This window comes from Branchiostoma lanceolatum, chromosome 2 (genome assembly GCF_035083965.1).
Source record: "Branchiostoma lanceolatum isolate klBraLanc5 chromosome 2, klBraLanc5.hap2, whole genome shotgun sequence".
NCBI lineage: Eukaryota > Metazoa > Chordata > Leptocardii > Amphioxiformes > Branchiostomatidae > Branchiostoma > Branchiostoma lanceolatum.
In genome coordinates this window covers 1,467,887-1,492,379 of record NC_089723.1, presented here as the reverse complement: position 1 = coordinate 1,492,379, position 24,493 = coordinate 1,467,887, and the positions used below count along the sequence as shown (strand labels likewise).

The 24,493-nt window shown below is 43.5% G+C and overlaps 1 protein-coding gene across 6 annotated transcripts in view; it reads right to left on the bottom strand.

Moving 5' to 3' along the window:
- LOC136427157 (thrombospondin type-1 domain-containing protein 4-like) overlaps positions 1–24,493 on the bottom strand; it is a 146,512-nt gene that overhangs the window by 80,882 nt on the left and 41,137 nt on the right. The window lies entirely within an intron of this gene.

The following is a 24,493-nucleotide window of genomic DNA, read 5'->3' as shown; positions in this document are numbered from 1 at the left end:
GGACTTACACAAAACCTCTTACGGAACAGGAAAGCTATGAAACCAGCTTTTTATTCTCTTCCTGCACAAAGATAAGTCACTGACTCTTTCCTTTGGGAAAGTCAGATAGTAAAACACTTCATGGCTGTTCCTACATAAGCCAGAAGAAGGTTGCAAAAGCTTTTCAAGAACATAGGGAAGAGTTATAAAACCTGTTTTCAGAATTCCTTTGTTTTTGTTTCGTTCTTCGACAAAGATAGGTCACTGAAAAGTCTGATAATAACATTCTTATTGGTTTTTCCCAGGCCAGAAGGTGCAATGGGAAAGCTGCAAAAATTGTTCCCCTGTTTTCAAAATTCCTGCAATTTTGTTTCCTTCCTGCACAAAGAGAATGAAACTACCGGTATTCTTCAGAAAGGTTGAATAATAATAAAATCCTTAGCGACTGTGCAATGGAAATGAATGTCCACCTGTTTTCAAAACTCCTGCAAGTTTGTTTCCTTCCTGCAGTCACAAAGATAAAGACAGTGAATGAAACTATTCTTCAAAAAGGTTGAATAATAAAATCCTTAGCGACTGTGTGATGGAACTGCTACATATCTGTTCAACTTAAGGCAAATTTAATCTGATTTTGTTTTCAACATTCCTGTGGTTCCTCTTTCCTTCCTGAGCAGGGATACCTCACCAGGAAGGAGCCTGTCTGTGATCTCCTCGTCCCCTTGAGAGTGTTAGTCAGTTCACAAGTCTGCGGCAAGTTGTGAAGGAAATACATGCACGTCTGAGTCACTTTCACTGCCAAGGTTTCTTAGAAATTATTCCAGTGCAAGTCTGCGGCAAGATGTGAAGAAATACATAAACGTCTGAGTCACTTTCACTGCCTAGGTTTCTTAGAAATTATCTCAGTGCAAGTCTGCGGCAAGATGTGAAGGAAAATATGTATGAGTGGCTTTCCGACTGCAAAGGTTTCTTAGAAATTATTCCAGTGCAAGTCTGCGTCAAGATGTGAAGGAAAATATGTAAGAGTGGCTTTCCGACTGTCAAGGTTTCTTAAAAATTATCTCAGCGCAAGTCTGCGGCAAGATGTGAAGGAAAAATGCATGAGCCGCTCTCTTTTTTGCAAAACAATATTTCTTCCTTTGACTGAGGACTTCCTGAATACGATCCAGAGAACTTTAATCTGACTGTATTTTGTATATTCACTGCCTGAAACTGTGTGTGCCCTCGGTGTCTGTATTCATACATTGATCTTCCTTTTCGTTGTAATTCTTTTTGAACCTGAGGATGAACAAATGGGATTATTGTGGCCTCAGCCAGGGCCCAGTGTACAGTTGTATCTGGCTGCCAGACAGAATGTTTGTCCCAAAAGTAGTGCACAGAATGCTTCATGTAAACCTCTGGCACCAACAACTTCATTTCTTTTCATGTCGGCGGCAACTTGATCGGATGATGCATGTTGTGGGGGGCAGGAGCGGGGACGGCGGTGAAAGGAAGGACCATCGCTCAGGGAGAAAAATGTTTCACCAACAATCGTCAAACTCTGGAAACAAAGCACGGAAAACAAAGCGGTTTTCAGAACCGTGCGAACAACACTATTATCACTTTAGGTCCATAAGACACTGACATTTGGAAACTCCATCAAATTTTTAGAGTCAAAAATCTCAAAAAATCACAAAAGATACAAAGGAATTTTTATGCGGAGTACAGCACCTTTTCAAACAACATGACTTTCAACAGACATGTGCTGCGCCTGACATTTGGGAAATGACTTTCTGCATTCAAAGTGACAGTTAAAAGAGAAAGTTGGAAATAAGCCCTTGAATCAAACAATGCCTGTAGCAACCGCATATTAATGAGGTAGAACAAAGGAAAGAAGGTCCTAAATCATTTCACTTTTTTGAACTACGGTTTTCTTGTAATGATGTACGCATAAAATTATACACTAACTTTTGCTCTCAAACATAATAAGTCATTTAAAGTTCTGAAAAAATTTCTTATTTTTCAAATTCAACCACCATTTGAGTGTCACACTATTCTGACTCCTTGTGGTATAGATTCAAAATGTCAATCATTAAGAGAGGCTTTCCTCCATTAGCTAGGCTGGTATACAAATATATGACAGCTATAACAGGTTTGGATACTGGGCTAGTCCTCCATATCATTGTCATCTATAGTCAGTCTAGTCCTCGCATGACCTTTTACTTTATTATCAATGCTTTGAAAAAAAATGAAAGAGTGTTGACTTTGCTTATTTTTCAAAGTTTTGAAGTGAACAATTTTTCTAGCTTTGCTGTCCCCTCAGTCTAGTCCTCACATGACCTTTTACTTTATTGTTCCTAACAAAAGATTCCTGTGTCCTTAAAATGGGTTGCTCTCAACTGTTGTAATGGTTGATTCAGGAAGTATAGGAATTATGATCCCTATTCAGTACGAGAAAGTATAATCACTAATAGATACATGTAGTTATCACTTGTTCTTTAGGCTAGACACATTAATTAAGATCCTTTAAAAAATCTATTTATACTGTTTTCATATCCTTTTCACAAATCAACCAATCAAATAAGGGTTATGCGTCAGCAATGGTGTGCAACACATGAAATACAAGAGATAATCACAATATTATGATATAATATATGCTAAACTTTTGTATTCTTACTCTTTCCTTTTTTACATATCAATGTTTGTTCATTTTAGAGTTTCAGAGACAATAATTGGCTTTCAAATAATGATGATCTTCAGTAATTTTTGAGACAGATTTACAGATGTCAAAGTTGTAAATTTCCGGCACAAAACAGCAGAAAATTGAGCCGATAGCCCGGTCAAGCCGCCCATGTCTATGTCCTTGGGGTGACCTTTCCTCTATTGTTCTCAGACAAAAGAGTTCCGTGTCCCAACATAGAGGTCAAGTGCGGCGGGGTCGTGGGGTCAAACCACTAATCAGGAATCCGACACCACAAGAGGTTGGAACACAAAGGGACTGAGCGGGAGGAATTGGGAGTGGGTGAACTTCAGCTGAAAGCATCATTACTCAGCTGCTGTTACTGCGAGTAGCTGCACACAAGGCCATTGTCAAGTACATGGACATGTACTTCCCAGGATGGAGTGCAAATTGAAATGGTGAAGAGTTGGTTGAAACTTCTTTTTTTTTAAATCAAACTAAAAAGATATCAAAACCAGAAGTTCTACTGTAGTATCTTAGAAAGTAGCTAGGGGCCCAAAATCTCATTACACCACATACCAAATATGAAGACAATCTGAGTTACTATGTTCACACACACACATAGACAGACAACATTAGTTTGGGTAAATTTGGTTGCAGACATTGTCAAGTACATGTACATGTTGTACTTCGCAGGATGGAGTGCAAATTGAAATGGTGAAGAGTTGGTTGAAAATAACTTTTTTTCCAGAACATTCAAGTAGACCAATAGTTTTGGAAATGGCATAACACACCAGCTTTGCAGACACGCAGCGCGGCAGCAGCTGGTCATATCACACTGAGCGCCCTGTCACACCTAACTTTTGCATTAGCCTGGAATCCAAACCTATTATAGCTCCTGAGTCATAGACCCCGTTCATACTAAATCGCACAAATCGCGAAATCTCGAAATCGCCCTGAGTCGCATTCCTTCACACCAGGGGTCGAACGAGCGCGAGTTGTAAAATCGCGTCCAACAGCTTGATAAACGGCGGACGCGTTATTCGATTGTCACCACTCTTACTGTTGTGTTCAATGACCTTCTTGTACTTCATCTTGAGGTTTTTTTACCTTTAATAGTGCGGCATTACTTCCATGTTTTCGCGTATTTGGCCAACTCCGGCAGTCGCCACTTCAGCGTACACGCTCTGGTTTCGGTGGGATCCCTTGAGTTTCTTCTGAATCCCCACATTCCCGAAGATGGCCATCAGTACATGCGTTTTCGTCATTCCATACGCCAAAATCGCCGCCCGATTCTGACATATTTCCGCCGCATTTGGCGTAATATTCCAACAAGCTAGGAGGTAGATGAACATCGTATAATGAGCGGAAAGACTGAATTTGCAGATGACCCCTTGACCCATGACCGGGTCAATATCCAAAGTAAAGCGCCCAACGCACATCAAGGCGATTTCAAGCGTTCATACTAAGTCGCAATGCAGGCAAATTGCGAGTAAACCACCTCCGGAGGTGGTTTCGCGGAAAGCGATTTCGGGCGATTTCAAATGCGATTTTGAGCGTTCATACTAAGCCACATTATCGCGATTTACGCGATTTCGCGATTTACGCGATTTAGTATGAACGGGGTCATACAGTAGCATAGCTAGTGCAGACTGGTACAGGATGTATAAGCAGTAAAAAAATGTATTTGTGCAACTTATCTTTCATGTAGTTGTGAATTTTACAAAAATACCTCTTCATCGATTTCATGTTGTGAAGTTTAGACTTTTAGATAGAAGTTTAGATTTTTAATCTTTGCCAAGCAAATTCTGGGGAGGAGGGCCAGGTAGGTCCAGGGGACATCCCTGCCTGTACAGGATGTAGTAAGTAGTAAGCAGTGTTTGGCCAGCTTCTGTGCAGGAAGTCAGGAAATCCCAGATTCATTAGTGCATCCTCCCAGGGGAGGTGGTCCATTACACACCAGTCCATAAAGCACATCATCAGCACACCAGGGGGGGAGTTTAGGTTTGAACAAATGTAAACTACACTGCTGGTGATTTGAGATGGAGGATGCATATTTTTGCTGGTGATTTGAGATGGAGGATGATTCAAATATGCAAGAGTTGGGTATTCATGATTTTTGCATCATATAAACATTTCCTTATCTCATGAAGAACTTGAACTTGCAAAGACAAACTTTGGGGCACTGAAGACCACTTTCCCCTCAGACTGTTCTAACTCAAGTACAAGGCTGCAAGCAAGAGAAGCCCTGCAAGAATAGTTGCCATGACTAACTGTAGCTGTTAGTTTGTTAGTTCATCAACAGTATATGTTGTCCATAGAAACAATTCTGGCATCCTACAATGTACACATGTAGAAACTTTCTCCCAGTGTGCAACATCCCTATTCTAAAACCGAAAGTTGCAAGGAGGCACATCTCTAGGGTCAGCCCAAGCTCGTACATGCTGTGAAGGATTGCATGACCAGAGTATACAGTATTGTCACTATTGTATACTGTCTTATCCCTTTGGCTATCAACAAACACCATCTCAGAGGCTGAGTGGCCAAGCTGAACTCCCCACACTAGCCCTGCCCAGAGCTGTGTGTGGGTAAATAGCTGATAAAGACAGACATGTTATCAGTGGCAGGTAATCGCTGAACAAACACAGACCCAGCAGGGGGCAGGGGGCGCTGCCCTCATCATGCCTCCTCTCACCCTGCAGCAGACTGACCTAGTTTTGGAGGGACTCATGCGTCTGAAATTCTAATAGTAATAGCGGCTTAGAACATACAAGTACAGTACAGTATACTCAATGTTGATAGTAAAATAGTAGGATTGGTCTGGACCAATCGTAGGGAATTACTCTGGAAGAAGCAACTTCTGACCTCCGCTTGTGCCACGCTCATTCTGCGACATCCACCGTGCTGAACTGCCGGCTCGCCTCCCTTGCAATGTTACCACCATCCCGCCCCTGCTGCAATTTCAATTCTTTTTTAAGAACTCATAAAACTGTTTAAACTTACCAACACTGTACGTAATACATTACAGTTTGTGTTGTGACTGCCAAGACCACAGTCTTTGGCCGTTGATGTCTTTGTACAACCAATAAGCCTCTACCACAGAGCAGTTTCACAGATTAAAGACATCTCATGCCCCAAACCGCGTAGCTCTCTACTTGTATTTTGTATGTGTACGTAAGTGTAATTGGTAAAGGGGGACTAAAGCAGTTGAATCTCAAACTGGGGACGAAGCATGACACTTTTTTGATAGCTATATAGTAGTATAATGCGGATTCGCTATGGCCTACATATTTAGCCAAGCACACCAGGTCACCCCATGCCTAGTCTTCTCAATAGGTGTGCTGGGTTCTTTTACATGCAGATGTTTGCCGCTTTAGGCATATGTCTAGTAGTTACAAGTAAACCTAGAACTTGGGGTCATACAAGTACAGTGCATCTAAGGTGCAATGGTTTAAATATTGGTGATAACACATACTTAAAGACCTAGTGAACACTTTTTAAAATGTCATGTCTTCAATTCTAATTGCTGACGTAAAGCAGGTGGCCCCATGTACAAAAGATTCTCTCCAAAGCAGAGACGATAATTGATGATTTGAGATCAATGGTATGTAATCACATATTTCTATCGGGCAAAGTTGTAGCACGGAGGCCTAAACATGGATTATGGTTGTCTCACAAGTACACGCTGATTCTGACAAGCCCGGACCCCACACTGAGGTACGGAACACTGGCAAACAGGTGGCCTCTAGCAATGGTTTTGTTAGCAAAAACTCTGCGTTCTTTTTCGTGTTTCAAAACAATTTGGGGGATATTCAACATGATCTGGCAGGCTTTTCAGCCTACCCTTTTAATTTCCATTAAAACCAACAGTTGCCTTCTGTAACCATTAAAAGTCTTTACGGTGACGTCAGCAATTGGTCAGGAAGTTTATAACGCCCACTGCCTCAGCATTTACTATTTCACGCTCCAAGAATTCTTGATAACTGAGTAAAATCAACAGCTACAAATCTCATCCCTTGTGGGAGGACAGTCGTGATTCACACAGAAATACTCCACATTCCTCGATAAGCAGGGCTGTAAACGCCTTGGCCTTGACTCAGAAAATACAGCCGCATTATCAGGGTTATGGCTTCCTGAACTTGCATCAGAAGGTAGTAAAAAGGCACTAAATCTGCTTTTAGAGGACCATCTCATTTTTTTGGATAACGGTATAGTTCCAGCAATAGCAGCTTACTGTCGTCAATTCTATTTCTCCGATATAGTCATCTTGGGTGCAAATGTTTTTCAATTATCAAAATAAAAGATAATTTGAAAAAAAGCTTGAACTTGAGTTGAAGGTGGACAACACTCCATAAGCTCTATCAGCAGGCTGTAACTGTAACAGTATCTATCTTGCCTTTCCTTGTTTCTTGACTGGCCGGATTTCCTCATACCCTCAGGCTTCTTGTTCCAAGGAAGCATCAATGCTAAGCAGCGATGAAGTATGGTTTTCTTTAAGTGTTTGCCTTATCCAAACATGCCTGTATGGTTGTCAATCCATCAACTAAAATTTGTATGGCCTGCTACAGACTTCATATGATTTGCTACAGATACTACTAAGATTGTAAAGATTAAAAGCTTAGTTTTAAAGTACTGTAAATGCAGAAATGTTCGCGGGGATTTAATTTCATGGTAAGGAGAAAATGGAGTGTTCGCGGTGGTTTTGAGTTCGTGTTTGAAACAATAGTAGCGCTACAGTCACAGTCAAGTTTGCAGTAAAGAGTTCACCGCAAAAACCATGAACATAAAACCACTGTGAAGATTTCTACATTAATTTTACAGTATGCCTGATGGCTACTATCCTCACACCATATAAATGGAGTGTTCTCGGTGGTTTTGAGTTCGCGTTTGAAACAATACTAGCGCTACAGTCACACAATGGGATGGCCTTTCGCAGTGGTTTTAAGTTCGCAGTAAAGAGTTCACCGCGAACATAAAACCACCGCCAACATTTCTACAATTTTACAGTATGCCTGATCGCTGCTATCAACACACCATATAAGACTTCTTTGAGCGAAAACAAAGGCTGCAAATTTTCATCTTGAGTTGGATAGAGTGATTCACGACCTAAACACATCCAATTTCTGATGGCTGTAAATTTCCTCCCGACTAAATGGAGTAGAATCGTCTTGTTATTTCTCCAACTACTGATGAAAACTGCGCCTGGTCTTTCTCTAACTCAAGGACGAACATGTGTATACAATCATGCACACTGGATAACAACCTTCTCTGTACACAGCCAAGAGTTTTATTCAGGACCGACGTTTCGGTGACCGTCTGTCACGTTCTTCAGGGCAATACTGACTGGTTCAATACCTGGCTGTAGTGAGTAATCAAACCAGTAAGAATTGCCCTGAGGAAGGTGACAGACGGTCACTGAAATGTCGGCTTGAATAAAACACTTGTTAGTGCCATATTGCCAGACCGAAGATATGTACATTTAACAAAGGAGGAAATGTTCGCACATTGTCAACAGCTAATCACATGTAATGAAAAAACTCTGTGAATTTGTCTACAAATGTTTCAAGAAGAGAGAAGAAGCGTGTAAATCATAGTTTAAGCATAGCCTAGTTTTATTAGTATTCTCTTGATATTGTAATGCATTTAGCCCTCTGTTGGGCATGAATAAATAAACTTCATTGTAATTGTCATTGTCATTGTTATCTGGTGATTTACCGACCTGATGAAACTATTCACAGATCATATACTATGTTGTACATACATGTATAAATGTAGTAAATCTGATCTAGTGGTTAGCACTCCAACTTCTGGACTGTAGGGTCCATAGTGATCACTCAAGCAAAGAACTTGACAAAAATGGTCACAGAAGACAAGTGGGCACTATAGACAGGAAAAATCATCTAATGGACTACCAAGAAGTGGTTATGATAGCCTGGTGGTCCTTATTTTATTTTGCAGAGGTTTGACAGTTTTGAATAGTAATCTCTGTCTACAGACTGTATATTCATTCCCTTGCCTGAACCTGGGTATAGCAATGTGCATATTTTCATCTACAGTCAAGTTTAGCAGGTTTTTTTCTTAAATCTGAAAACAACAAATTTAACTTATATGGCCTTAAGTTAAAGCAACAGCACTAGCCTCAATCTTATGATATCTATGTGATAGATACTATTTTATTTATTTTAATTATACAAGGAACCTACATTCAGGCAAGCCAGTTTTTCAGGTACCCTTGATTCACTATAGAGATTGGGGTCTGGCATCCAGGATATCATCATCATCATCATCATCATCATCATCATCATCATCATCATCATCATCATCGTTCCAGGGTGTAGTCGCTCCTTCAGAGGAACCCCTCCCTTAACTGACTCCAGAATACAGGATATGAAAGCAATAAAATACAATAAAAGTTTGTGGTCGTGGCATCTTCCCCTAACTAATGTCCAGTGCAGGAAGTATCAGTAAAGTTTGGTGTCTATCCTGACACCAACTTGCCAACAATAATAAACCCACCCTCGCAGCCCATCCCGGATACCTGCGACGGGACATGTTCCGCAAACATTGTTCTATAGCAGAGATAACACCCCTTTAACTCACCTAGTTAACGACCCAGGGTCCTGTGTTCTATAGCAGGGATAACACCCCTTTAACTCACCCAGTTAACGACCCAGGGTCCTGTGTTCTATAGCAGAGCTAACACCCCTTCAACTCACCCAGTTAACGACCCAGGGTCCTGTGTTCTACAGCAGAGCTAACACCCCTTCAACTCACCCAGTTAACAACCCAGCGCTGTCTCCAGGACCCATCACTCCGACCCGGGACGGAAATTTGCTTGTTGTTGGGACGAAAAAAATTTCACCCCGTCCATCCAAACAAATCTGAACTTCATAATATGAAATTGATGAAAACAGTTTTTCGCAAGCTTACAATGACCGATTTAACAACCAAAATTAACAATCATCATCATCATCATCGGTCGGTCGCACAGCGGCCGATCACACGCCTTCTCCACGTCTGCCGGTCAGTAGCCATTTCAGTGATGGCCTCTGGGCTCAGGTCACCTTCAGCATCCCCAAGCAGGAATTAACAATAAGGGCTCTCAAAGAAATTAGTGGGACAGAAAAAAATTCAAAGCTGGGAAAAACTAATTGATTGTGACTATACCTGCTCCCTTTAATATACGAAAGATTCATTTACTTTCGCGATGGTTTTATTTCGCTGTAGGAGGTACATGTAAAAGGAGGTTTTTGCTATAGATTTGAGATTGAAACAATTCTGTACATGTAGTGCAGTCTGGTAACATTCATGTACATTGGAAACACATATTCGCAGTGTCATGGAGAGGTGGTCACCATGAAAATAAAAACCACCCTGAAAGTTTCAAGATCAACAGTACTGTGTGAACCAAGGCACAAACTTTCCCCTCCTGTTTTCATGTTGACAGGTCGAGCCGCCAAGCCGATGTTAAATTTCCCCAGTGCCGCCCAGCTGGCTTGACTCGAACAAATACTGCCGCTTCTTCCCCGACATGCTTTGCCGTTCCAGGTCGTAAATTTGACGTTCAGACGAACAAGCGAAGGTCGCACAAGGCACGGGCGTTATACAACTATAACATCTGTTAGGGTAGTTGTTCCGAGCTCTCGGGTTATGCTGTGCCAAACGTTGACATGTTAATTTTTCACCTGCACCATAGCCTGGATTCCAGACCCCCAAACTCTAAAATATCTATTGTGTTCACTTGATAGATATTTTAGAGATTGGGGATCTGGCATCCAAGCTACCTGCACCATAGAGGCCAAAGCTAAAGCTCTACTCACAATGAGATCTCTACCTAGATGTAACGCCTCTTTAGCTAGGATAAGGCAGACTGTAGGGTAGTTGTTTCGAGCTCTTGCAATTGGGTAATGCTCTGCCTGACGTTGACATATCAATTTTTCACCTGCACCATAATACTAGAGGCCAAAGCTAGAGCTCTACTCACAAAGAGATCTCTACCTAGATGTAACGCCTCTTGTACCTTTTGTTGCACAATTTTAGCTAGGATAAGGCAGACTGTATAATATATTGCAGTTGTTTCTAGCTCTCGGGTAATGCTGTGCCTGATGTTGACATATTAAGGCACCATATAAAGGCCAAAGCTATTCATGAAGAGATCTCTACCTAGACCTTTGTACCTTTTTGTTAAGGCTAAGTCAGACTGTACTGTAAAAGAGCTGACAAAGGTGGATAACATTTGCTCATTATGTTGCACAGTTGTATAATGTCTTGGGAAACAAATGGCAAGATATTTGTGCCATTCAAACTGAAAAAGGTGGATAAGGGTGCATATCAAAGACCATCTGTGTTACTTTATATATAAATGGAGCACTTGTTAACAAAGTTAAATTGTTTTCTCTGATGCAGCAAACTGTCTTAACCTGTGAGACCAGAACCCACACCTTTCATTGTCCCTGCCTCCCTGTGAAGGATCTACATCATACATGTGTACCTTACAATACAACAGTACATACAATGTAACATTTGTGTTGGAACAAAGTTAAATTCTTTTCCAGGATGCAGCAAACTGTCTTAAACCTGTTAAATAAGAACCAACACCTTCCCTTGTCCCTGCCCCTATGTAAGAGCTACCTTACAATAAGACCAACCCGGGGATTTCTCCGCATCTGCACCTGATCATCAGGATTAAAACACCCATCACAAAGGGAAGGTGTTGCCATGACAGAGACCTGTCCTGTGGCCTTTGATGTCAGCTACTGTCTGGTCTGGAAAGCCACAAAATTGTACAAAGGACAACACGGCAAATGTAGTGATATTGGGGCCACCAACATCGGAACGGCAACAGGTTTTTTCAAAGTCTCAAGAGGAATTGTATGGTCGTATCAAGCCTTTTTCCCAAATATCTCTCCCACAACAACTCATAGTAAATTTGTATTTCGTACCAGACCTCAGTGGAGTCCCTAATAAATCCATGGCGTATATTGGGGTCCCAATATCGGGACGTCAGGTTTCAAAAATGTTACTGCTGGATGTGAGTTTTCACCATTAGTACGTGGATTCCAAACACAGTTTACTGATACAATGCATCTGAACACCAAAAGTCACAGTTGAGCTCCTGGTTCAAAAATTATCATTAACTGCGAGAGCACAGTTCCAATCCGGGGAAGGGCATACTGGATGGAGCTGCATTTGTCTTTCAGAAGGGACGGTAAATGGGGGTCCCGTGATCGAGGAAGGGCATAGAAAAGGCACTACAACAGCCTCATTACTCAGATGGGTACCAACTGGCTGTACTTCAAGCTTCAGATGAAAAAAAATGATTCTCCCCTTCTGGGACCAACCCTCCCCCTAGTAAACACTGCACAGTCCCCGGACTTGACACATTTATTTCTTCTTCTTTTGTGGCGCAGCAAGAAAAATAATCAGGGAAGCCAGCAACCACTACCGGTAATATCGAATCCAAGGCGGATGCCAAATGAAACCTAAAGTTTCTCAACCATCTTTTCCTGAGAATAACAACCTGGATGGACAAAACTATTACTCTAAATACAAACGATGCTCTAACGACATTCTTACTGGACCTGGAAACCTTATAGAGTCTGTGTTAAGTGTTAAGTTATTAATCTTGCTCTTTCCAATAATTTTTGAGTGGACATCGTTATCATCAAAAATCTAACAGCTTGTAATACCTCAGGACTTAGATAAGGGACCATAATTACATGTATAATTGGTATATATGCCAGCGAAGCTGGTGTGTTACACTGTAGGGCAATCGACAGTCATATATGTTATTCTTGTTTCTTTCACTGTAACTTTATGTTCACTGTTTTCACGGTCACCTCTGTACAATTATCCGCACTCTCACACAAGAAGGAGGAGGAGCCTGAATGGGCTTGGTAACTTTAATATATAGCAGAGATTGTCGAACACGGGTGGGTGGGCGGGACTCAGAAATTCGAACCGTGTTACTGCTAGCACGCTGGCGTGGCTATGGCGTGGATGACGTGTCTAATGATCACGTGAGCTAGGGTTCGAACGGCTAATTAGCATATTTGAGCCTGCTCAAATCGTCACAATTATCCGCACTCTCACACAAGAAGGAGGAGGAGCCTGAATGGGCTTGGTAACTTTAATATATAGCAGAGATTGTCGAACACCAAGACCAAGCCCAGCGGGAGATTATGGGAGTAGGGGAGAGTGCGGGAGTGCGACGAGAGGAGCGTGGTGGAGCAGTGGTGACAAGCTACTGAGAGTCTGTAGCAACTAGGCCTCGGTACCAAGGAATGTGAAGAAGTGTGAGCTGCCGATAGATATTACTGGTGGCATCAACTGGTATACGGCCGTTGTTTGTAACAGCAAAACTAGTAGTAAGTAAATTAGCCAGCGCCAAGACTAGTGCAGCTTAGCAAGCTAGGGAAGACTGACGACCAACAGTTAAACAAACTAAACAGCCTAAGGCTAACAGGTGAGCAAACTAAAACAACCGTAACCTAACAGTTGAGTAAATAACCTTAACCTAACAGGTGGGTAACTATTTTAAACAACTGCACCATTGTCTCTAAGCCACAAGACGAATGTATAAACACTGTCCTAAACACTTGATTATATGACATGTGCTGTCATACTGAACCAGCCGCTACTAGTACTAGAGTCCGAAGTTGGCTGCTGATAATGTCTATAGGAGTCCGCTTCGTGAAGGAAGTCTTTCTACTGCAAGTACATCTGGAGAATCAGTCTTTGCTAAACAGTCCCTTCAATAGACCAATCTGGTTGCTCCAGCGAACTGTTCTGGGGAGTCAGTCGTCGCTAAACAGTTCCTCCAATAGACTAATCTGGTGGCTCCAGCGAACTGTTCTGTAGCTTCTCCGCGATCAGCTTGGAATACTCGCACCTCTTGTCGAAGGAGCAGTCCAAGTACATTTCGAAGGCGTTTGAAGACCAGTCGCCTAACAGTTTAATCACCTGTGGGTCAGCACCGCAGTGCCACGCGTAAGTCGCCCCGCCGCGTCTGAAACTATGTCCCGAATAACTCCCTGGGGTGAAGCCTGCCGCGGATAATAACGACTTCAAGTGGTGGACGAACGTGTCATGGGTGAGGGAGATGAGTCCGCCTCCGTTACCTGGGACCAGGAACGCCGGCCCGTCTGGGTCGGCCGGGATCATGTTACACATATTGACGTATGCGTACTGAGGACACAGGGGATGCCCTTGCAGTACGGGCAAGGTAGGAGAAGCACCTTTTGCCGAAACTGGATCGTCTTCGACCAAGTCACCTGAACCAGGAGTCCATCCTTGGAAACTTGAATGGCGCGACGCGTTAGCTGCTCGCGTGGGTCGAATGCTGACTGTGATCGCGGTACTATGTTCGACTTCCGTAGCAATGTGGAGAAGGCCACGCAGAATGCTGCCCACAGCGTGGCGTGCATGGGCCTTGTCAGGTCCAACAACTCCCGGATTTTGAGCAAGATGGCAGGCGTGATAGGGAGCTTTCGCTCTGGCACATGTGGGGAACCTCTACGGAAGGAAGACACGACGAGCTTCAGTTCGAAGCTGTTCTCGGGCGGCTCGAAGTCGTGAAATCGTTGCAACATGCGTGCCCCGTGTACATACAGCTGGACGCTACTCGGGCTCCGCAAGGAGCGCGTAAGGAATTGTGCGTAACGGGTGAGAGTTTTCGAGTCAGTCGGTAGAGCAGGTAGTTTGAAAAACTCGCAGAATAGTAGAAATGCGCTCCACTGCGGTCGGAAATTGGCGAAAGTGCCCGCCGCGAAAGCCGACAGCTTTGCGTCCTCTACGTCTGAGTCCAATCGCCGTAGCAGGGTGCAGGTACCCGGAAGGATTACAAGTGTGTCAGTAACTCGAAATGTCGTGGGCAGACAACAACGCTGGCTGTGCGCTGCCCGGCCGTCAGGCGTTTGAATTCGTTCTCGTGGTACTGCGAAGTCGACCAGCGGCTGAGGTGGTCGCTCGAATTGTGCCTTGTGGCAACGCCCGCTGGGGGAGTATCACTCGTAGAGGCGCAGGTACACCCGACCTGAAAACCGTCACTCGAATTGTGCCTTGTGGCAACGCCCGCTGGGGGAGTATCACTCGGAGAGTCGCAGGTACACCCGACCTGAAAACCGTCACTCGAATTGTGCCTTGTGGCAACGCCCGCTGGGGGAGTATCACTTGTAGAGTCGCAGGTACACCCGACCTGAAAACCGTCACTCGAATTGTGCCTCATGGCAACGCCCGCTGGGGGATGTACAGTCATGGAAACATCGGCTGCTCTAGAGTAAACCTGACTTTTGCCTGGCGGCGACGCCCTCTTGGAGCGGAAACGAGACGAAAGAATCTGTACCAATTCTTGTCATATCTGTATTGTCATAACTGTAAACAACTGTCCGAAACACGAGGAGCATTGGCTGAGCGGATGGACATGTCGCTACCGTCAGTGGAAGGTAGACTGTAAACATGATCCTCACTGTGGCGAGTTGAATGTCGGACGCTACTGAAGGAAACACGAGAACTATCTGACTTTGCCTGGCGGCGACGCCCTCTTGGAGGGGAAACGAGACGAAAGAATCTGTACCAATTCTTGTCATATCTGTATTGTTAAAACTGTAAACAACTGTCCGAAACACGAGGAGCATTGTCTGAGCGGATGGACATGTCGCTACCGTCAGTGGGAGGTAGACTGTAAACATGATCCGCACTGTGGCGAGTTGAATGTCGGACGCTACTGAAGGAAACACAAGAACTATCGTCTGTGTTGATTGACACATCGCTACAATCTGCGTAGGGAAGGCTGTTGAAACTATCCGCACTGTGGCGAGTTAAATACGGAAAACTACTGACAGAAGCGAGCTGAACGTGGCTACTAGAAGGAGACGGACGTGGACAAACAGAAACCAAACTCACAGTTCTCCGCACGGTAGTGTCCCCGGCTCTTGAGCCGGTCCCCGTGCCCTTGGGTGGGCGTGCTTATCACGCAGTGGTGTCAGCCGTCTGCACTCGCGTCTGCTTGGTTTCCCGCCTCTTGCGTTCGCAGTCGGCTTCTGCGTGCTTGTATTTCATTGACTTGCTCTCCCAGCAGAATCGACAGCAGTGGTCGAAACGGCACGTTGAGAGGAAACAGTTGTTTTTGTTGAAGCCCCAGCATATCTGCGGTACTGTCTGTGTTGACGTGCCGCCATCACCGGAATCCGCCGGCTTGAGGTTGTCCTTATTTCCGTCGAAAAACATCTCCTTCAAATGCGCCCAGTCCGACCACACGCCTGGGACGCTCATTGCCTCGCTGACCGCGGCAGCATGGAAAGTACGCACGTGAGCCCACTTGTACCTAGCCAATCTGTCGAAGCAATACTGCAGCACAGAGAGACGGCCGAGCAACTCCGAACGTGGCAGATTCTCAGAACGCAACAACGCCATACATCCGGACACAAACTCTCCGAGAGACAATTCATCATACTTCTTCGGTTCGGAGCTGTCTAAGTTGTACACGAATGCTTCTGGGGACAGCGGCTTACCTTCGTCTTTCCTCTTCTTTCCGGCTCCCGATAGCGCGTACTTGGTGTCCACTGCGTGCTGCAGAGCTGCGTTTTCGCGTAGCTGCTGTAAGGTGATACCTCCCTCTCCTAACACCATCTTGTTAGGGGTTTGTAGGGGTTTCCCGGTAATGGTCGCGCGGGCCGCCATAGCTGCTTGTGCTTGCTTGAGTTCGTCCTCCAAGGCGGCGACCTCACTCTCCAACTTTACCTTAGCCAGCCGCTCGAGCAGGGCCTCCTTCTTCTTCTCTAGCTCTGCAGTGGCGCTCTCGTGCGACGGCGGCTCCGTCTCCTCCGGCGAGTCCTTCACGTTGTCCTTCTCTTGGCCATGTGGTGGGGGAGGGTCCTTGACCCGCTCGGAAGGAGGGTCTATCCCCTCACAATGCTTACTCCCTTTACCCTTCGGGTGCAGGATCAACTCCTCGCCGCAACCTGGAATCGTTTCCGTCTCACCATGGTCGAGTAAAGGGCACAAGGCGGAGATTATAACGGAGAAATTCACTCAGAAATTCGAACCGTGTTACTGCTAGCACGCTGGCGTGGCTATGGCGTGGATGACGTGTCTAATGATCACGTGAGCTAGGGTTCGAACGGCTAATTAGCATATTTGAGCCTGCTCAAATCGTCACTATGAACTTATCACCACAGTGAAAAAAACTATTGTTATTATTCATAATTCCTTCAAACATCCGTTCTGTAAATCACTTTCCGCCACTGTGAAGTTAAAGCTCAGTGAAATTTTCCGTTTTCCTTACACCATCATGAAATTTTGCTACCGTGAAGATAAAGTGAATTAATACATGTACAACCACACCATTCAGTCAACTGATACAGACAAACCGTTCCATGTTACAAAACCATGCGGCGCCTTCAGCGCAGGAAACCGGTACATGTAGTTTGCGTCGACGGGAGGTTCTACGCGAGCCAGCGGACCAATGCAAATAGAGATACAGATGCATAACTCCTTAACAAGGCTCCTGTAGCGTTACATACGAGAAGAATGCAGAAAATCACCGCTGCCAGCGACACTGTGTTTAGCTGTCCACTTGACCTACAAATCACTACCTGCTGCAATGGCATGGACCCAAGGTCAAGGCCACGACAATGTAACTCATCGGTTCTCGGTCGTTCAGACAAAAAAAAATGAAGGACTGTCCCTGTAGATAGCAGTTAAGCTCCTGCTTCTAATTTGTTGGAACACCCTGGTTCAATCCTGGGAAGGGCATCTCAGTTGGGGCTGCACTCTTCTTTCGGAAGGGGGTCCCATGTTCCGGGAGATGCCTGGAGCATGTTAAAGGGGAAGGGCTGGTAACCCTATACCTGTAAGAATATACCCAGCTACTGAAACAGCAATGAAACTTGCTGCCCTATGTTTCACTAGGTAGCTACATTTTGTGTACAGTCTACAAGGGTACGAACGTACAGCCAGAGACGGCCTGTCTAGTGTTCCCACAGCTTCCCACTGTTGGAATTATCTCAGCTGATTAGCACACAGAGAATAGAACACCGCCCCCCTCCCCACCCCTGGGCGGCAAGGTCACTCATCCCCCCCAATTATCCGACCTGGTCGTGTAACAGTAATGTCCACACCAGGGCTGTCTCCAGCTTTAAGGGTTTTTTTCCGCCCCACTTACTGTTTGGGAGCCCATGATTTTAATATTCATTATTAAGGCTGTCATTTTAAGCTTATGAGAATACAATTTTATCAATTTCATGTCATGAAGTTTGTTTTTTTATGGTGAAATTTTTTTAAATGAAGCAAATTTCTGTCCCAGGGAATTTCCAATTTCTAATCCAAGAACCGAGAAATTGAATTGATTTTGCCTACCTGGGTCCCAAGTCTCATATTTCACGGTCTGCTGACAGGAATTTGGAGCCAAATTACCCTGGTGGAGATCATAACAATTTAAGATGTGAGATGACCTCTATTTGACCTCTGCAGGGACACCTAACGACCTTGGCAGGAGAAAAACGGTGATATGTCGTTCTGTGTTTCATTCCGAATCCATCCAACCGACATTCATGCTATTTTCCCTTTTTTCGAGCATGTCAAAGTCATAAGAAGGCTGGACAATACAAGGATTTCTGCAAAATTCTTTCCTAAAAGAATGCCAAACCTCTTCACATTAAAGAACCCAACACACAAATGAGCATCGAGAATGATATAGGGGTAACCTGGTGTGCTTGTCAAAAAGCTCGAACTGTGCAAAAGTCCCATACATGTAATACAAGAGCCAGCCATATGTATAGATAAATTGAAACAACATTCAGTCAAGATCTCTATATAAATACTAGAAGAATGAAATACATGTAGATAAGATTTGTAGATAAAATGTACTTCTGTATTCCAAGAATGGCTGAAATTTGGTCCGTATATTTCATTGTTTTACATCATATATACATGTATAATCTTGGGTCATTGCAGGCTATTGCAGGTAGCATTCTGGCGGCCTTCACTATTGCAGGTGACAGAGATCTAGAAGTGGTAGTACATGCCCCACATATGGTGCTGGAAATGTAAGGTTGCTCTGCCTCCTTACACATTCAGACTTCACTTAGGGCATCCAGCCAACATCGATCACTTTGCATTTGGAAAGTCGTTTCGCTATTGTTTAGTTGCTCATGCAGAAAATGCAGCCTTTCACAGCTATATGTGTTCACAGACAATGTACAGATGCTAGAATGTCTGCTTGTATTTCTATTGACCATCTTGTTATGAGGTCTTTATTTTTCACCCAAAGATACAATTTCCACTTTTCAGCCTTTCTCTTGCAATGACAATTTCAATGGCTGATGAGTGGCTCATTCTTGCTTACAAAGACAAAAGGAAGGGAAGATGGAGGGATAGAAGGAAAGAATGGAAGGAAAAAATGAAATAGCAAAGAAAGGTGAGTAGGGAGGGAGGGAGGGAGGGAGGGAGGGGGGGAGGGGGGAGGGGGGGAGGGGGGAGGGGGGGAGGGGGGGAGGGGGGGAGGGGGGGAGGGGGGAGGGGAGGAGGGGAGGAGGGGAGGAGGGGAGGAGGGGAGGAGGGGAGGAGGGGAGGAGGGGAGGAGGGAAGGAGGGAAGGAGGGAAGGAGGGAAGGAGGGAAGGAAGGAATGCTCTTTGTACATAATAGCTTGAATAACATATATCATCATACACGTGCAGCTTCTGGCTAAAGAGTCCCAAGAACAATGACCCTCCTGTCAGCTGTATACAGTCCCTCCACTCCAGGACCACAACATTCACGGGCCATTACCATCTCCGTCCTCCCCCCTCCTTGCTTTGTGGATCTTGTGTCACATTTACATTTTCGACAGTTCAGACAAAAACAAACAAAGGTTCATGGCGCTTCAGGGCGGTGGAGTTGTTCCCGGGGCTGCCGGCCTAGGGTCGATGAGTGATTTAGGACTGGGCTCAGTGGAACAGACTGGCTTTGGGAGTAGCTGCGCGACCTAGACCTTACAGTTGAACATTCAGACAGCATCATGGCCTGGTGTGAACCTCCGTCTGCCCAGACTTTTATGAGGGCTTGCATGCTCTTTTCAGTGAGGCGTAGGCAGCCTATTTTAATTTCCCCTAATTCGTAGAGAAAGCCGTCTAAGTCACGTAATTCGTAGCAAGGTGACCAAATTTTGCGTAAACAACTTCCTTGATTTTACCGTAATACATAGGGGGTTCTTCTCAATTCAGCGTAAAGCATTGTCGGGACCCCCCTTACAGACTCTCTTTTATGAACAATCTGCCTGCATAGGTTTGGGCTGAGTCTCACTAAAGGCAGACTGAAGTATCTGTCAGTCTGTTGAATATAGTATGCCAGATTGGCTTTGGGAGAAACTGCGCGACCTTAACCTTAGAGTTGAACATTCAGACAGCATCATGGCCTCTGTGAACCTCTGCTATACTTTTATGGCACATCTGCCTGCATAAGTTTGGGCTGAGTCTTACTAAAGGTAGACTGAAGTCTGTTGAATACTGTAAATCACTTTAATATAGCGACAGGAAAATAAAGTGGTTGGGGGAAAATAGAGTAGGTCATGGCACTTGATTTTAAAGGTGGGAACAAACATTACTATCTCAAATATTAGTGATCAAATATAAGCGATGATGAAATTTTAGCTGTTGACTAGTGACCGTTAAATCCGCTAAAATTAAGTTACAGTTAACAAATCAAGAATTACAGTATCCAGGCTGGCTCTGAGAGAGGCTGTGCGACCTGAACCTTAGAGTTAAACACTCAGACAGCACCAGTGTGAACCGTGAAGCTGTGAGCTGATTTTATGGAACATCTGTCTGCAGAGATTTGGGGCTGTTTCAAACAAAATGACCTAAGTGAGTGTATGGGACTTTCAATCTGCAAAATATTAGAAATGTATGTCAGAATCTTCCTACAGTTCAAAGGCATGATACCCTACAATTATGCTTCAACTCCAAAACCAAGTTGCCATAAATCAAGAAGCTGAAGTAGGCTCTTTGTAAAACTGTGTACCCCCCCCCCCAAAGGTAAAGCAGTCATCCTCAATTGAGGTGAAGCATGATGCTTTTTTTGTACCCCAAAATGAGACTTTTGATAATATGGTGAAAATGTTATACACAGTCATGTATTTACAAATCACACAACAACATATCATAAGTTGCAAATGAAGATACCAAGCTAGACTGCACCAAAGTGCGCTAGGAAATTGCGGAGACTTTGCGTGAAGTGAGAGGTGAGTGAGCGGCCTCACCATGGACGACCTGCTGGACAGAGCTGCTTGGAAGCACGGTGTGAAGACTAGCTGACTGACTCTTCAGCGCAAACTTAAAACCACCACAAAACTTTTTGCCTACTGACTGTAGTGCTACTATTTTTTTTAAACGCCAACTTAAAACCAACTCATTTTCTCCCAGTACCACGAAATAAAAACCAGACGCACTTAAAGGCATTTACAGTTCACACTTTAGACATGCAGGCTGGATTGGCAATGTAGCGACTCATCTGTGATGATTATGTTACACTGTAGCTGGTTACACATCAACATTGTCACAATAGTACAGCCCCGCAGCATAACTAAGCTCTTACAGCCATACAACACTCGCTTTAGATTTGGATTTTGTCTGGAAGCAATAAGAAAAACCTTGTAAAGCTTCAAGTCTCATCTGAAAGAACATGTTACTGTCTGTAAGATTCATTTCAGGCATGACTTCTACACATAGTAGAGAGATCTTTTAACCAAAGAATATTCAAACCATATTTTCAAAATTGGCACACTCGTTCCAAAGGTATAGTCTTTTAGCTACTTTATGACTTGGCTCGAAATACATCGATATACATAGTACATAAACTTCAAGTCTCATCTGAAAATACATGGTACTGTCTGTAAGATTAATTTCAGTCATGACTTCTACATAGTAGAGACAGAGATCTTCTAACTGAAGAATATTCAAAACATATTCTTAACTTTGGCACACTCGTTCCAAAGGTAATCTAAAAGTCTTTTAGCTACTTTATGACTTGGCTCAAAATGCATGTGACGTTACACATCTGCAACCATACATTTGCTGAACATTTTGTCTGGGATTTTTAATGTGCAGAGGTTTGACGTTTTTTTAATGAAAGAATTTTGCAGAAAACATATCAATAACTTTAATAATTGTGATTTGCCAAGGAGAAAGAATACTAATCCTATTTGTAAGGGTTTGATAATGCACAAAATGCAGAAACAGTGTTTCTAGCCCTTAGGGAGCTCTCAATCTATTACAGCTATAAGTACATATACAGTTGCCAGTTCAGAAGGTAACAATTATTCAAGCAACTGGACAAATTTGGGGAACGGTCAGACGTTCCAGACAGCATTCGTCAGTGACTACAGGACAAACTGGAGTTACCAGGTTTCAAACCCAAACTCTGAATTGGTATGTTAATGAAGTGAAGACAATTTTAAGATGATTCAAAAAGGCGAAGTCAAGACAGTTTGTAACTGGCAGTTACAACCTACATATACAGTAGCCAGTTCAGTTACATTCCCCTCAATGGTCCACTGTTACACATGGGAAACCTTTAGGTTATAGGGTGAGACTGGATTTTGTAGTCAGTATAACTCAGGAACGTCTGGATGGATTGTAATGACTTTTGGTATGTGGGTAGGTGTTGGGAAAACGAATGTAACTGTTGATTTTGGGCCCCCTGGTATGTAACCTTGGTACTGCAGCAGAACTTCCATTTTTACACACTCAGGGGAAACGTGCAGGTCATGGGGTGAGACTGGACAGTGTTCCCCCCACACCCCAGCTCGCTTGACTGGTGACTGAAGAGTGATTAATTGGTTGATTTGAATCAATATGTTCCAGCATCTACCTGTTTGTGTAAGGAGATGGCACAGTGTGTGTGGGCAAGGGTAAACTCCAAGCAGATGTTGGGGTGCAAGATTGTTAGTACATGTATGTTTTCCACGCTGCCTGTTACAAACTGTTTCAATTTCCACCTGTAATCACTGAAAAGATTTAAGGATGTCCCTGTAGCTCAACTGCTAGCAGCCTCAAAGTTGAGCTCCTGGTTCCAATTAGTTGGTAAATGGGAAACCCCTGGTTCAATCCTAGGAAGGGCATCTCGGTTAGGGCTCCACCTGTCTTTCGGATGGGACGTAAATTGGGGGTCCCGTCTTCGAGGAGGTGCCTCAAGCATGTTAAAGGTGAAGGGCTAACAACCCCTCCCTGTAAAAATATACCCTGCGACTGAAACAGCAAGGAAACTTGCTGTCCTATGAGCATCTAGGAACTAGCTACTGTATAAGGGTCTGAACGAACGAATGGAACAAATTTGCCCTAGGAGAGGCCATTTGTGAAATGAGCAACTAGCTAGAAAATGTAATAACTTTGCCCCCCAAATATCTGCTTGGACTTGAGGCAGGGGTGGAAGAGTTTCAAAGTTGGTTCAGTTTTACTGGGATCTTGACTGTTAACTGTTAGCAAAGCTGGTGGTCCGTAAAGTTACTGAAGCTTCAACATTTGTCATCACTAGTAAAACTAAAAGTAAATATTGTTAGTAATTTTTACAATCTCGAAAATGATATGTTACAGGGTAAAGTTTAGACATCTTAATGATATACTGAAAATTTCTAAATGTTTGCTGTGTTTTTTTAATGTGTGGCTTTTGCAATGACCCACGAAGACACCACAAATATGAATCTCTGAATACCTTAATGTATCGCTACTGTACTACATGATATTGTTTCAACAGTAAACTTAATATGCAAAGTCAAGTCCCAGTGAAAATATCTGAATTTACAGTATATGCCTACAAACACAACTAACCAACAAAAAAAGTACACAATTAAACTATTTAATTTGTTTATACATCATTATTCTGAAGACACTACTCAATAGTGTACTAAAACAACAGTAGCTAATTGAACTATTAGCATTAATTACCTTGTCTTGAATTAACCTTCTTTTGAAGACTACGTCAAGACATCCTAGATTGTCTTAACCTCATTAACATGTCTATTCAGAGTTTTGGTATAAATCTGGTTTTCCAATCCTTATCGTTAGTCACTGACGAAAGACAGTGGACGCTGTCTGAAACGTCTGACTGTTTCAAAATTTATCCAGTTGCTTGAGTAAATATTTTTGGCGTACACTACTCAATAGTATATACAGTGCAGTAGGCCAGTGAATGAAGTAGAGAAAATGTTGGAATGTGAGAGCCTTTTACCCCCCTCTAAGAAGGGTGGACACCTCTGAACCAACACCAACCCTCCAGGTGTCACTTTCACTGCTCAAGACTTAATCTAAGAAACAGTGAAAGTCATTAACAGCAAACTCTATGCTTAAGAAAACTACTGTAACAGTATATCATTTTTTTTTACATTCACTATCAGAAACATTCAAACTAAAGACAAACACGGACATAAAATCTCACGGTAAAAGATCTGATAACGTTTGAAATAACAGACTTTTTATAATAACACAAACCCCTATGGATTTGTTTGCATCCAAAAGAAAGTCGACAGCTTGTCGCACTGCATGTGGAACAAGGCAGATAAAAACATGAAGATAAATTATACCCTCTCCAGATATCAGGGAAAGTAATCTACGTCATTAGCTGGGAAAAATAAATATTTCCAGTCTAGAGAAAGGCGATAAACTTTGCACTACCAAAGCCCCTTCTGTAAGGTAACCCTAGCAGACTTTCCCGGCACGTGGGGAACTTAACTAAACACTGGGCAAAGAATAACTAGGCAAGTAACATCAAGCGATATTCCAGATTTGGGCACGAGAGAAGTCACCTAGACTTTGGGATGAAAAAATAAATACCACTGCATCGAGTCTAACGTGCTGATAAACTTTGCGCTGCAAAACTATCTGATT